We start from the raw sequence: 16616 nt of genomic DNA, 5'->3' as shown, positions 1-16616 counted from the left end.
CCATTGTCAGGCAAGGTTGAGTTGGGAGGAAATATTTATCACTTCCGTTTCTACCTCTCCTGGTTTCTCTTCTCTTTCTGCCCTAGCCCCATCCTGCTTCTCTGCCTCACCATACTCTGAACTGTGGTGAGCACTTCTGACAAAGCCCCAGCAAAATACAACTGCCGTTCCAAGAAGTAACCCCTTCTTGTGAATTTCTATGTCAATCCAGTTAAATTGTTAAATTCCAACCACTTTTACTCAAAAGCCATTCATTCAAATGTATTTATAAAGCAAACACCAAAACCACCCACTGTCAGATGCTCACACATATGCACACTTAGACACCTCAACAGCCCGCGACAGTGGGCACGGCTGCTATATTCTACATTATTCGAAATGCAATAATTAGCGGCTGTTAAAGGAGTGGAAAAAAGATATCACTACCTTGCAACAAATTATTGGAATCAGCATGTCTAGTTTCTCAAGATTCAATGCTGAAAGGAAAATCCCTGCTCTAAGTTACTGTGATGCGGCTGTCACAGTGACACTCGCCAGCACTCTGAGAGCAACAAATGGCTTTTAGTCTTTCTGTAACAGGAAGACCATCTTCGTTAATTCCTGGAGGAAGGTGAGTTAGAAAGTAGTCTATTTCAGATTTTAATCATTTACTTATAAGGTTTTGAAGTTTGCACTTCCGTTTATAGTTTCAGTTCTTTGTTTTTGTTTTTGAATGCAGGTTAAAATGCACTCATTTGTCAAGATTAAGGCAACTTCTCTCTCCTCCTGAGTAGATGTTCATTTCAGTCCATCCGTGTCAACTGTGCAAACTTTAGTCCTCTAATATGTTCTCCACGATGCAAGTATCCTTCTCTTGTTTTTCACTTGAAGGAAAGACCATTGAGAGCGGCTGGCATTTCCAAACGCAGCAAACAATTTAGCAGAGAGGCCAGGCTTGTTTCCCTAGCCTCTACCCAAATTCTCCCTTTGGGTTCACAATGTGGTTTATAAAACTAAAAATGTATTACAGTAGTATACTCTTGGCGGACAGTGAACCCAATCCTGGAGTCCTAACTGCACAATTTAAATTGACAGCATGGGGAATTCTTCATACACAAGAGTCAATTAAAATTATGAAATTGGGCCCAGGGTAGGTTCAAGGGCATTAACATTCAGAGCGACTGACATTTGCAACAGAAATGGGCCAAGCACTCCCTTCAGGACACCTCTCCGTTCATCATTGAAACTTGCCTCTCTTTTCTCCTGATCTCAAAATAAGGAGCTGGATGCCTTCACTTCATCTTGCAGGGCTAATTAGCTGGCTAATGGACCAGCTTTCCCTGGTTTCAGTTTTCTCATATTTCATTAAATGCACAAGACGTTTGTATTGCTAGTTGCTCTCCCGAGAACACCAGTTTCTGAGTTTTTTCTTCAAAACTCAAAAGTATTTATGACTCTTCTCTGTTTTCCAGAAATTGTGTAACTCTTGTGGTCCCCTAGTCGCTGGCGAATGTCTAGACCATCAAAATCAGTACCGCACTCTGCCCCCAGTTCCCTGACTTCCTCAGCTGGAGCGAAGCTCAGTGTCAGGAGCCAGTGGGGCCCTGTGTTCCTGAAGCCACAGATCTCCCTATCTCCAGCGGCTCTTTCCTCTACCTTGCCAAAGAAAAGGGCCTCATTGTACCTTCTGAATGGACACCTTCACCTGATGCCTTCTCACTGTCTCTTCAGAGCTTCATCATCCCGTTTGTACAAGTCATTCTACGTTTCAGGGAATGTGTACTTGAAGCAAGGGCTGGGGGAGATATAGCAGTTTTCTGTCTCTTTTATAATTCTTGATGCTAATTGAGTTCATTATTAGGATTTCACACACAGGGAATTGGAATGGTTTGAGAAGTTGTCAGAAAATCGGTATAAATGAAAATGTCAGGACCAACAAAAAACCCGTGTGTGTGTGTGTGTGTGTGTGCACACGCGTATGATTTACTCATCAGCAGTTGTTTATTAGGGATGTATGATTTTGGCCAGACATATTGGTGAGCATCATATACAGATGCAACATGGCCCTGGACCTTCAGGACTTTAGAACTAGTTTATGGTTAGGAATCCCACCTACCACAGGCTATTTTCCTTAGAAAATGACTCACTACCTTCTCAAGGCAAATAGCAATAGGGATAAAGTTGGAAAACAGGAGAGAGGGGAAAAAAAAAAACTCCACTCTTTTTAAAGGCATTGTAGTAGTGGAAAGGTCACTGAGTAAGGTATGGGTTCTAATTTACATATGTAAATTATATATAGTTATAAGTAATTATAAAATTATACATATTATTTATATAATTATATATAATTATAAAAAAGAATACCCATTATCAGTAGAAATTTTGAAAACCAAAAAAGCCTATGAAGAAAACTTCTAAATCACCTAGTCTTTTCACTACATATTGATAAATGAACAAACCAACCAAATGGCCCCGGAAACCAGTAGCTAACAGCTCAGCTGAACATTCCACATAACATTGCACAGAATGTCAGTAATAACTAGACAAGGTCACTCTGAGGCCGTGGTGAAATTTGGCAAAAGCAGGGCCACTCTTCCATCATGCCTGAAGATATGGGAAAGACAAGGATGCCACCCAATCACAAAATACCCACATCTCCCTCTCTTGGCTGTCATCAGTGGCTAAGACAGCAAAGGCAGCTTTAGCCCTGCTTCATTTCTTCCGTGTCCTAATAAAAAACATTAAAATGTCCAATCTCCCAATGCCCCTCTTTCAAGAGAGTACCCGAGATCAAGATCAATCTCTATTTCTTTTTTTTAATTTAATTAATTAATTAATTTTTTGAGGAAGATGAGCCCTGAGCTAACATCTGCTACCAATCCTCCTCTGTTTTTACTGGGGAAGGCTGGCCATGAGCTAACATCCTGGCCCATCTTCTTCTACTTTATATGTGGGACGCCTACCACAGCATGGCTTGCCAAGCGGTGCCACGTCCCTACCCGGCGTCCAAACCGGCAAACCCTGGGCCACCAAAGTAGAACGTGGGCATTTAACCACTGCGCCACCAGGCTGGTCCCACAATCTCTATTTCTTTAAGCCCTCCCCAAAACTACCCAGCAGGAGCCCAAGCCCTATAACAAGCTCATCCCAACGCGCTCTTACTGAGAAATACCTTGTGTACACATTCCCATATTGCTGCAAGTTAATGACCCTCACTTTGGCTACAGCTATATTCCTGGTGTCCTTCGGCTGGGGCATTCAAAAACAATACACTGTGGATATAACTTTAAAAAAATAAATAATCATGCTTAAGACTTATTTTTTAATTTAATGGTTCTCATTTTATTAGTCTTTGAAAAGATGATTTTTAATATCGCTTAGTATTTTATTATATAGATGTATTCCTTTTTTAAAGTATATAAAATGAAGAATTCAAAATTTTATGCTTGACAATTTACAAAGTATGCCACAAATTTTTCCCTAGCTTTATTGAGATATTATTGACATATAACATGTAATTTTAAGGTGTGCAACATGAACATTTGATACACGTATACGTTGTGAAATGACTACCACAATAAGGTCAGTTAACACCTCCCTCACATAATTACCTTTTTTTTCGGTGGTAATAGCACTTAAGATCTACTCTCTTAACAACTTTCAAATGTATGATATGGTACTGTTAATTATCATTACCATGCTGACCATTGGATCCCCAGAACTGAGTCATCCTATAGCTGAAAGTTTGTACCCTGTGAGCAGCATCTCCCCATTTCCTTCACTCCCACCATCTACTGTATTTCTATGAGTCCAGCTTTTTTAGATTCCACATATACGTGAGAACATACAGTATCACAAAATTTTCTTACTACAATTTTTGTCATAAAACATATCTGTAAGTTATATAGTACTTTACTCATTTTAAAGATAAGAAAATTAAAATCCAGTAAAAGTTACAACGCAGCAGTAATTGACAAGGCTAGGTCTTCATTCTACATAATTCAGTGTTGTTCAGGCTGTGCACTCTACTAGCTCTCCTAACTTTAAAATTCTTCAGGGTCCAGCTTGCCTTTTTGAATAATACAGTATGTATTAAAATCTGGTTTTTATATTATTATGATTTTGCTGATGGATATATCTATGCTCCATAAATCTGATGTCAGATTTAAAATTCCTTTGCAACGGTTTATGACCTCAAGTGTGGCAAGATAATTTATTGTATTATGTGAACAGCGTAGAAGTTAAGAGAACAGACTTGGGTGCCAGATAGCTGGGTTAGAATCCTGGCTTCAACACTTAATTCTTGGCTGGACTTGAGCATTTTATTTAGTAGATTTTTGCCTCAGTTTCTCATATATAAAAATAGAGATAGTATTTTTTTTTGGGGGGGGGAAGATTAGCCCTGAGCTAACATCTGCTGACAATCCTCCTCTTTTTGCTGAGGAAGATTGGCCCTGAGCTAACATCCGTGCCCATCTTCCTCTACTTCATATGTGGGGTGCCTGCCACAGCATGGCTTGATAAGTAGTGTGTAGGTCCACACCCAGGATCAGGGCCAGTGAACTCCGGGCTGCTAAAGTGGAATGTGCCAACTTAACCACTGCACCACTGGGCTGGCCCCGAGATAGTGGTATATTTTATCAAGGTTGTTGCTGTATTGCTTAATTTTTAAAAGCTCATACTTGCTTCATAAGCTGAAACTTTCCATTTTCGGCAACAAATTCCACTTTTTAAGACATGGCAAATTGTCTCATATTAACAGCCCAATCTAGTGGTTCAAACATTGTAACTGGAATTATACATCCTGCACGTGTTCCTTCCAGTTCTTTCCATGACCTTTAGGAAGTAACTCGGCTGCTCCTCAGGTTCATTTCTGCAGCCACAGAAGGAATATAAATGTCCACTTATCACAGAACAGGAGTCACGTCGTTTCCTGGACCTCAGACCCTATACAGGTCCTGAATGGAACTGTCTAAATGAGAGACTTCAAGAGAGTCCGAAGGTTCTTCCATGGTAGGTACAGGACAGGATGCAGTCGTGAATTTAGATAAATAAAGATAAATGCCAGTGAATAATTTTATAAGCTCAAGTCGTGTTCTAGTGCTTGCCGGAGAAATGCCTTGCTGCAAACGTCAGGCTTACTTTTGATTTCAGCATTTATTTTCTTCTTAATCAATGAATTTTAAACATATAAGAACCATTGCTAAGCGTCACACAATGCATGCGCTGCTTTGGATATTATTTTAAAAGAAATATATGAGGCATGTGAGCCTTAGAAAATAACAGAATAACACCTACGCATTTACCTAAAAGCTAATCCTCGTGGATATATGCCCACTGAATACAGTCCAGAGAACTAAAGAAAATTTAGCATTGTTTGTACCATGTGTAATTGACCTTCTTTTGAGCAAAGCGAAGGAGTCAGAATTTTTATACTCGTTACTCCTTGTACAACGTCCTTTGTGAAATTTTGAAATAATCTATTAAAGAGAAAGAGTCAAGGAAAAACATGTAATAATAGGGTCATTTAAATGGATGGTGACAAATTGTACAGTTGTGATGGTATAATTAATCCCTTTTGTTACCAAAAACATTTTGCCTCTGGCTCCAAAAGCCTACAATGCCACAGCTCCCAAGCCATATCCAGGGCTGAGAGCATCCGGGGGCCCAGTTCTGATGTGGGTGCACACAGCACTGTAGGTGCCAATGTGATGTTTTCTTTTTTTTTGTTTTGAGGAAGATTAGCCCTGAGCTAACATCTGCTGCCAATCCTCCTCTTTTTTTTTTTTTTTTTTTTTTGCTGAGGAAGACTGGCCCTGAGCAAACATTCATGCTCATCTTCCTCTACTTTATATGTATGATGCCTACCACAGCATGGCTTTCCAAACAGTGCCATGTCCACACCTGGGATCTGAACTGGTGAACTCCAGGCCACCAAAGTGAAACATACACACTTAACCGCTGTGCCACTAGGCGGGCCCACAATGTGGTGTTTTTATTGTCACCACACTCACATTCCAAATATACATACATATTTTTATATAATATACATATACATTTTATATAATATACATATATATGTGTGCTTTCAACCCATTCAGAGCTTTCACGCATTTTACTCAAAGGAAATGATGCCAGTGAGCAAAATATTTCAGTGAATCGTTATCTATTTGAAGAATGTTTTTCTTTATCAGGCATATAGATTCTGCCAAGAAGCCACTTTATTAAGAGTACATTTTTTTTTGTTTTTGGTGAGGAAGATTGGCCCAGAGCTAACATCTATTGCCAATTTTCCTCTTTTTGCTTGAAGAAGATTGTCCCTAAGCTAATATCTATGTCAATCTTCCTCTGTTTTGTATATGGGATGCTGCCACAACATGGCTTGATGAGCAGTGCGTAGGTCCGCACCCAGGATCTGAACCCCGGGCCGCCAAAGCAGAGTGCATAACTTAACCACTACACTACCAGGCCAGCCCCAAGAGTAAATGTTTTGAAAGCTGTGAAGTATAAGAATTGTTAAAAATAAAGGATTCTGATTAACTCTGTATTCGGCTTCACTGGGAAACATGTGACATGTGTGCCATGCCACAATGGAGGCAGATGTGAATGCAAGCCAAGGGACACAGGGGATTATGGTGCCACCAGAAACTGAAGAGGCGTGGAACAGATTCTCCCTCAAACCCCCCAGAAGGAACCCTCCTCGCCTGCACCTGGATCTTGAATTTCTCGCCTCCAAATCAGCAAGAGAATAAATTTCTGTTGTTTGAAGCCACCAAGCTTGTGATACTTTGCTACAGTAGACCAGGAAACTAATACGCTAAATAGTCTCAATTAAGATATTATAATTTTTTCTTATTCTTGATAAAAAAAACCCTGAAAAATGAAAATGTCAATGTCTCCTCAATTTCTTTTGATTTATATCTAATGAGTAAAATCCAATGGACTACATGTTACCATGTAGAAAAGTGTGTTTGATTATGTGTAATAATTTCATATATTAAATATATTTAAAGGGTAATTTGTTCATTTAGATTAGCCATACTTCCACTTTCTAAGTCTAAATGTCTCTTAGGAGTTTGGAAATTATCAGGAAATCAATTAAAGCATAGATCTATAAATTTGGAAACATAATTCATAGAGCAATGGGATTTAAAATAAAATATCCAACACTACCAATCTAACACTCTTTCTTAAAGACAGATAGCAATTCAGTTGATGAGATTTCTACACTGTATTGCTGTTAAGACTAGGGACTCAAGGGTTGGGTGGATGGGAGGAGTTCTAGAACCCTACTATCTGAATTGAAATCTGAGCTCCCCTAATTTTAGCTAAGAGGACTTGGACAAGTCAATTAACTTCTCTATGCTTCAATTCCCATTTTCATAAATATGGACATGATGCCTCCCTCATTGGGCGAAGGTGAGGATTAAATGAGTAAGCAAAGAGCTAAAGAACGGTGTCCAGCATGGATTAAGCTCTGAACAAATGCTTACTATTATTGGGATGGTTATATAACTGATCTTGCGCATCTGGAGAACTGTGAAAAGGGATGAGGTTCTTTCATAATTAGGTTGGATACAGTGTAATCTAAAAGTGTCTGGAGCAATCTAAAAGTGTATGAAGTTTTAATAGTTCCATGGACTGAAAAAGTTCATTTCAAAGGGCCTAATAGGATTTTGGGTAAGTTTTATTAATTTCCTTAGAAAGTTGTTATGTATTTCCAAGTCCACAATCTTTTCTCTGTAATTCTAAAATCCAGCCAACTCTGAGCCTCAAAAGTTATGAGAGCATTTGTTCATTTATTTATTTTGTTTTTCATAAAACTGTGAAACTGTGAACTTAACTGGGGCAACTTTGCTCTCTATATATTCCACTTACTAAGAATATTATTATGCTCCAAGCCCTGAAATATTAATGTGTTTAATACAGGGGAGAGCCCTCAGCCTAGCTGAGTGCACATATTACCCTTCTAAAATCAGAGATATTCTAAATTCAAAACACACCTTGCTCTAAAGGTTTCTCTTTAAAAAATGTGGACCTGTACTCATGTTTATTTAAATTCAACAAACTTTTTTTAAAATCCTACTCTGCAAATTGGCCAATTTACTGGGCATTGTACTATCCAATGAAAATAATTTAGACATAGTCTGTGTCAAAAGAACATAAATTCCTGGAGGATGTAGGGACACATCCTCCTTTTGCCTGTGGTACAAAGCATATCGCCTGAGTGTTCAATGGAGATAGAAACACTGAGCCTTGAGCGCGAGAACTTGTCAGGGAAGGCTGAAAGAAAGAGGAGCCATGTGACCTGAGTTTTAAAAGACGATTAAGATTTTATTAAACAAAAAAGAAAGGGGGAGTGCTTTTGATCTCAGGGGCCTAAAAACATTTGCAGTATTCAAGACATGGCAAGTAGTACGATTGAAGCAAAGAATGATGACAAGAGGTAGCGAAGTCTACTGGAAAGATTCATTTCTGTTGCCTGAGTAGAAAAATAACATTATTTTAACTCTTTTAGAAGATAAATCTTTCCCCCATCGTTGAGAGGACCAAAATAAAATTTTAAAAAAGAAGTTTTTGGTAGATATTTTGTGTGAAATTTTTCTAATAAAGTCACATATTTCGAACGGCACAATGTGGCATTTCTGATTTGACCCTTTGGGATTGCAGAGAGAGGCAAGAAACATCCAGAAACTTTAGATTCTTGGGCAATATCATTTCTTGGGAGATATAGTACACTGGATATATAGCTTTGTCCCTCAGAATGGAAAGATTATAAAGGAACCCACTCATCTGCTATAGTGGCCAATGTAAGCTCAAGTCTTCGGTCACCAAGAGGTGGTTTTCTGTTTCTGGAAACGTTAGGGTATCCCAACTCCTGCCTAGTAAATACAGTGTGTAGTATAGGAGGATGATTTTTCTATTCCACCAAGGAAATACATACATGGGCAGCCCAGGTAGCCTTAGCATTACACATACGGGTCCCTGTGTCTCATAAATTGTATCTGAGTGGATGAAGAAAAATAAAGACAATTTATATACTAGGTGAGCCTCATTTGATTTCAAGGATTTGGAGCCAACTTAAGCAAGCATTAATAAAAAAGACAGTTGTGGATATGACCATTGAATATTCAATATGGAAATCAAGGGGTCTCAGAGAATCCTAAAGTTGCATGCTACGTGACCTCAGAAGGGAACTGCCAATGGGAATGAGCAAACCCAGACAATCTGTTCTGCTCTCGCCCGTCTTTTAGTTGTCTCTGTCTACTTCTTTCTTTTGTCTGGGTGAACTAGCTGTCTCTGCTTCTTGCTTCTCAGCCCTGCTGGTGGAAGATAACTAACCCACAATATCCAAATTGCTTATGCTTCTCACCACCAGCCACACACAGGACTAACTAGTTTTCTCTGCATTCCATTCCCCAGATCCAGAGAGCTCATCAGATTAGTCCGGCCAGGTTAGCCCTGATGGAAATCCCTGGTCTAGTCAGCTTTGGCCTGGGGTGTGGACAGCAGGCTGTATCACACAAACATGGCTGCTAGTTCACACAGATGTAGGAGAGGCTGAGAAAGTGTTTGCGGTGACTGGAAACCTGGAGAGACACCTTCAAAAGTATCCACTAAAATGATTTTCTTAAATTCTCTAGTTCTTTGGATGATATTGTTGGAATGGTGTTAAAAGTACAGCTTCTCTTTTGCCAAATCCTCACTGCGTATAAAAGTCAACGTATTGTGCAGTGTTGGTGGTGACCACAGGTTTCCGTGCAGACAGACCCGGATGTCAGTCGGCTCTATAATTTTGGTCTATGTTTTTTTTCTTTCTTTCCTTTTTTTTTTTTTTTGAGGAAGATTAGCCCTGAGCTAACATCTGCTGACAATCCTCCTCTTTCTGCTGAGGAAGACTGGCCCTGAGCTAACATCCGTGCCCATCTTCCTCCACTTTATATATGGAACGCCTGCCACAGCATGGCTTAGCAAGTGGTGCACAGGTCCGCACCCAGGATACGAAGTGGCAAAACCCCAGGCCGCCGAAGAGGAACGTGAAAACCTAACTGCTGTGCCACTGGGTTGGCCCCCTGGGCTGTGTATTTTTGACCAAGTTCCTCAGGCTGTTCTAGTCTCAGTTTCCTCATCTGAAAAATGAAGAAAATCATGCCAACCATACAAGGTTATAATGTGCACAAAATAAGAAAAAGCAAATAATCAAAATACTCAGCAAAGTATCTAGCAAAAAGTAGATGCTCATTAAATAGTGATTATTAAAAGTATTGTTTATTTGGCATATGCACCATTGTTACAGAAAGTTATTGCACCAAACTATTAGCCTTGGCCTCACATTGATATTCCTGTGGTCAATTTGTTGGGTTCATGTATTCTAGCAAGATACTCCAGTGGGATCAAGCTAGTTGCATTTCCCGTCTACTTCTCCAGTACAGCCTCTCCACAAAAAAGGAAAAACTACAATGAAATGGAAGAGTCACCTTGGCAGGTGCACACAGGGTGTTGTTCACATTTTCTGGGTAAATATTATAAGAAAAGTCAAAAGCAGATTGTGGAAATTCGGCTAGAAACCAGAATCCCCCATTCACTATATTGACTTGCTGACATTATCACAAAGGGAGTGTGTGATGACCCTTCGCCAGATGAGCTCAACCCAGAGCATGAAGGAGATAGCATCGAGTAAGCATCTTTTTAAGAGGAAAATGTCTTTTACACTCCATGAGCTTTGAGCTGTCACAAAAAAAAAAAAAGAGTAAAAGATAGGAAAGTACAGCCATAACTATTGGTTTCTGTTTGCTTTGTGCCACAGGACACAGGGCCAGGACAAATCATCAGGTCTCAGAGTGAATTTTCTAGTTACCGTGGATGATGCCTTCGGTCGGCGGTGGTGACGGATTGTTGGTATTAGTGGTCCTGAGTGTGATTAATAAGGCTGCTCTGTCTCTGACAGAGTGGCAACGGCACCAATAAAATTGAATGGAGGCGATCCTACTAAAATCTGTTAGGGATGCTCCTTGGGGAAAAAAAAAATGGTACAAAGGAAGTACCACGAGTAGAAGCCTCAGTTCACCAGCTGTAGGCATATAGATCAAAGCACGAAGGCAAGGTCCCACAAACAGAAGGGCCTTTTGCTTCTCAGTTGGTCTTCTTAATGATGAATAAGCCTGGGTTCCTCCTCTCCTTCCGCAGAGACATACGTTTATTAAGCACTATCATGTATTCACAAGTGTATATATTTGTGTGACCTGTTACCTCTATGGATAAAAGACAAACATCAAAATACATTTGCTATTGAGCACGTTTTGTTTTAAAATTCGTCAACTATCAGGCTTGAAAAAAAGAAAGAGTCAGAGAGAGAGGGGGTCAATCTTTGGTCTATTAACAGATGTGTTTAACATCTAGATACTAGAGCCAGGGTTTTATATGACACAAAATGAAAATATATTCTCTTATGACAGTATATCTCTCATCACCGTTAAAATACAATAAAACTGTATGATGGAAAAGAGGAAACATTTGAAAAGTTGGATGAGGCTGTGTCATATATTAAGAGTTAGTCTCTGAGAGTTATGTTTCTGGTTAAGCCCGTATTGGGAGACTTAAAAAGAGTAAAATATACCTTTGTCCGTCTCTCAGAGCTTCAGAAATTGGAATGCGTGCTTCTAAAATCAAAGACAACTGTTCTTATTGATAGCCTATGTGGAAGGACTGACAGCGCAGAGCTTGCTGCTCTGCTCGTGGGCATAGAAGTAGGGGCTCGGACGGTGCTATCACTGATCAGTTGCCTTATATAATCAATGTGGACTTTTCAATGTTATATTGAGAAATGTCAATACTATCTCCAAAAAACTGCCCCTCAAAGGTGGTGAAACCTTGTAGAAGAAAGCCTTTAGTGACATTATTATTCATAATGAGGATCTTCAAGATGCTAATTGAGCTTCTTTCGTTCTAGAAAAAAATCCCTGCCTACAATAAATACAACCCTACTGGTCCAGACCTTTAATTCTAAGCAGACACTGTGGAATCCTTTCCTTTTATAAATGATTGTTATTTTCCTATGTTTACTTAATCTCTATTTTTCTAGTTGTACTTAGGATAATTTAACAACAGAAATAATCTAAACTTCTATGACACTTTACAGTTTGCAAAGTACTCTGTATGTGGGTTTTCAATTGAGCATCACAACTTTTTTAAATACATTGGGCTCTTTCAATATGCTTTTCCTTTTTCATTTTTCCCCACAGTTTATTGAATTCTGGGAGGAGGAATGGAGAAAAGTTGAGGATTCTCATGCCCAGCAGATGAAGAGATGGTCTGAGATTTGGAAGTTTCTCACAGGTAAGTTAAATGATGGGGTGAATAAGGTGTTAATTCTATGTGTTTTCATCTTCCAATGGATTATCCCACCATCTTATAGATGTAATTCATATTTTGTTTAATAATGGAGATGTGATGCTCACTCGTACCTCGGGTAATATACATTTTCTTACAGATCTGGAGTGTGTTTAATAAAATTCTTACACACATTTTTCATTTGTTTCTGAATGTCTTTGTAAACACAATTAAAAATCTTATTCTTGGGGGCTGGCCTGGTGGCATAGTGGGTAAGTTCGCACATTCTATTTTGGTGGCCCAGGGTTCGCCAGTTTGTATCCTGGATGTGGACCTAGCGCTGCTTGTCAAGCCATGCTGTGGCAGAAGTCCAATATATAAAAAGTAGAGGAATATGGGCACAGATGTTAGCTCAGGGCTAATCTTCCTCAAAAAAAAATCTTACTCCAGTCTTAGAGGGTTCCGTCTCCTCTCCCCTAGGCTGCCACAGGCTGCTGTCACAATCCTATCTGCCTCTGGTCCTTCGGGCAGTGAGAGTCCCTGTGATATAGCTTACAGGCTGGTTATCCATCAGCTTTGGCATGGTTGTTTTCTTTGGAGCCCTACTACTGATTGAGTGAGTAATCTCGGGCAAGTCACCTAAACACTTTGAACCTCAGTTTTCTCATCTATAAATAAAACAGAGATTATAATAATGCATATGTTATTTTGTCACAGGAAATAAGTATAGGGTTTTAACATGAGTAAACTCTCAACAAATGGAATCTATTAATTTCTTAGGTTATCATTAACATGAATCTATAACATGTTTATATAGAGTGACGCATCGTTTAACAACAGAGTTACATTCTATGAAATGTGTCATCAGGCGATTTTGTCATTGTGCGGACATCATAGAGTGTCTTGAAGAGGAAAAAAATCTGCAGCTCCAAAATGTGTCTTTTTAACCCAAGGATTATTTTAGACTGACTATTTTTAGGAAATTAAAGACTCGGAAAAATTTTCTTGTTTACTCCCCCTTAACTGCCTAAAAGTATCCCAATAAAATAACCTGTCTCAGGAAGCAAGCTATCACCTTAGCATAATGTGAACTAGGTGGTAGACAGGGAGGAACCTAGAAAAACCTGCTTTTAGGGTCCTTCTGTGTTATTGTGTTCCTGTATGGCCAACCAAACGCTCGTTTTCCAAAACTTTGCTCCTTTCCACCTACCTGTGCGTTGCCTTCCTTCCCTTTGAAGTCCCTGACTCTCCCCATCCCCAGCATCTTCTTTCGTCTTTAGCTGAGGATGGTATTTAAGGTGAGTGCTTCAGCTGTTTGGGTGAGTTACTCAGTTTTCCTGGGTTTCTCGCATGTATACATGTTGTTCAACTTTTGTCTGTTTTTTCCTGTTAATCTTGTCTCATGTCAATTTAATTCTTAGGCCAGAAGAATCTAGAAGGGTAGAGGAAAATTCTTTCCTCCCCTACAGTACTTACACAAACCTGGATGGTATTGCCTACTACACACCTAAATGATATGGTACTAATCTCGTGAGACCACTGTCATACATGCAGCCCCTCATTGATCAAAACATTGTTAAGTGGCGCATGACTGTATGATGCTCCAAAGGTTAGTCTAGCGTTTTTTTCTCCACCCTGGATGTCTGATGTTTATTGAATGGAACCAAAAGTTAACAAACATGCATAAATAAATGTTGGGAAAAAGAAAACCATCCTTGGTTGAACCAAAGGAATATGTGACAAAATATCCCATGCAGGTACATTTTTATTGATTTTCAGTCTCTTTAACCTACATAGCTTTTTTAACCATAACAATTAAAGAGTTTTCAAGAAGAGCCACAATGAGGTCACAGTAACTCATTTGAAATTGCATATACGGCTTTGTGGGAGACCACGGAATTGATTCTCTTCTATAAGAGTTTAGTTTTCCTCTTTGCAAACTCAAGCCTGGTTAAGTTTTTATGTGAAAAAGTCTCCCTGAAAGGAATGTTTATAACCAAAATTGCATTGCCTTATTTCTAAACCTGTGGACTGTATTGTGAAGTTGCCCCAAGGAAAAGTTCACTTTGTTCAAAGAAAAGAGATCACTTTCAATGTTCTCTGAGAAGATCAGGTGACCTCTTGCTTTGAACCAACTCTGTTTATTGTTCATTCTTGATATTACCCAATACCAGGAATTTTCAGCAAAAGAAAAAAAAATAACTGTAATAACCCTGACTAAAAAAAAAAAAGAATCTGTCAAAATGGACATGAATCATTCCTGAAGGATGAGCTAGGGTAAGACTTGGGCCAAAAGAAATTGAATTAAAAAGGGAGGAGGGGCTCCTTAAAGTTCCATACTTAGGTTAAGACAAAGACAGGAAAAAGGGAGAAAATCTCTTGTATTCATGAACTATAGGTAGTAAAATGCAGCATGAAGAGTATGTTACTGTGAAGCTTTCTCAAGTATGATCATGGATGTTCAAAAACCTTTTATGGAATAATCCATGGGCAGGTGAATATCAAAAGACATTTTGGAAAGTCTGTTGTGCAAACTTCCCTTAAGAAGGGTGGTGATGAAATGCCAAAATTTCACCTAAAATGATTGCTTAACTAGATGTACTGGACATACTAGGAGCTAAATGCTTGTGTCTATGACCAGAGGGTAAATATTGAAAGTTGACAGACCTTATAATTTTTATCATCATGTGCCTTAGACCACAGATTTCAAGAACAAGCATTTTAAAAATAAATAAATAAATATGAAGGAAAGCTTATACAGGAGGGGAAGAAAAAGTCCCTCCCCTGGGCAAGGGATCAGCTAGATGACATCCCTCAGGACTAGTTTTAACAGGGAGGGTGAAGGCATAGTTAGGTTAACACATTGGACACAAACACAGTGGTGTATGCTAAAACGAACTGAACTGAGCTAACAGCAAGTTGGACACCAAGTTTTATATGCCATCAGAAGTTGAAAGAGTCCTTGGAACGGAAAGCAGAGAAGGAAATTTCCGGAACAAAGAGTTGAGGTTGAAGTTAGAGAAGAAGGAAACAGATGAGGCAAGGTGGGTCAAGAGTGAAGGGGGAAGGAGGGTATCTTCTGAGCCCCTTCCTAGGGCAGCCTCTGTTGTTTCTAGTACACCTGGGGGAAAAAAAAAACAACAGAGAAAACACTAAAAAGGTTGACCAAAGTCAAATGGGGGCATACTTTCTGTATAATGAAATCATTTAACTCAAACTGCTCTTCAAATGTAGGGTAAGGCATTCAGTGAAGAGTAGTTTCCTTATGGCTCTTAAATTGCTCAGTTTTACCTGCATTGAAGTACAATACACCAGAACAAGGCAATGAATCACAGCGGATTCCATCTTGTTTTTTATTGCTTCTGGCTTCTGGGCATCTCAGCAGATCTTGGCATTAATGAAAGTGCTTGGACTGAACTTAAGATAACATCTTAGTAAGGTGTCAATAGATTTCATGACACACAAAAGAACAGAGGACATTTTTTTTTTTCAAACAATTGTGCTAAAGATAACAGGACTATGTTGTAGGGGAGAAAGAAATATTCCTCTACCTTATAGGTTCTTCTGGCTGGTCTAAGAATTAAACCAACATGAGAAAAAATAACAGGAGAAAATCAAACAAAGTTTAGTAATATGTATACATGGGAGAAACCCAGGGAAACTGAGTAATTCATCAAAATGATGAATAAGCCACCACCTTAAATACCATCTTCAGCTAAAGACAAAGGAGGATGTTGGGGGTAGTGGTTTTGGAATTCAAAGGGGACAAAGGCAATTCACATGGGGATAGAAAAGCAAATGTTTGGTAAACAAATATTTGCCATGCTTTGCAGAGACAATGGGATATGGAGAAGACTATGATCAAATGGACCTTGCTAGGCTCCTCCTTGTCTACCACACCTACTTGATATTATGTTATAGTTATCTATCTATATACACAGTATTAGCTTCTTTCTAGAATAGGTCTTCTATCTTAAATTCTTTTAGGCAGTTGGGGGGAGGTCAAAGTTTCTTCCTGAGTCTTTTGTTCTTAAAAATAATCATTTCAAAGAGACACATTTTGGGGTAGTAAATTCTGCTTCCTTACAATGTCCAACCAGCATTTGACTGAATTTTCTGGAATAAAATCAAAGAAAAAAATTGTGCCTTCCATCTCCTTTTCTGAGGAGGGAGCATGTGTTGTGGTTAATCTACAATGAAATTAAATGCCAAATCTTGAACAACACAAAAGGCATTGTGTACTTATTAGGAATACTTTGTTGTTGGGAGAATATGTTTTTGATGCTATTTGAGTATACATGAATTTC

Source organism: Equus quagga, chromosome 2 (assembly GCF_021613505.1).
Source record: "Equus quagga isolate Etosha38 chromosome 2, UCLA_HA_Equagga_1.0, whole genome shotgun sequence".
NCBI classification, from domain to species: Eukaryota; Metazoa; Chordata; class Mammalia; order Perissodactyla; family Equidae; genus Equus; species Equus quagga.
The sequence above is the reverse complement of the archived record's forward strand: the minus strand, read 5'-3'. Positions refer to the sequence as shown.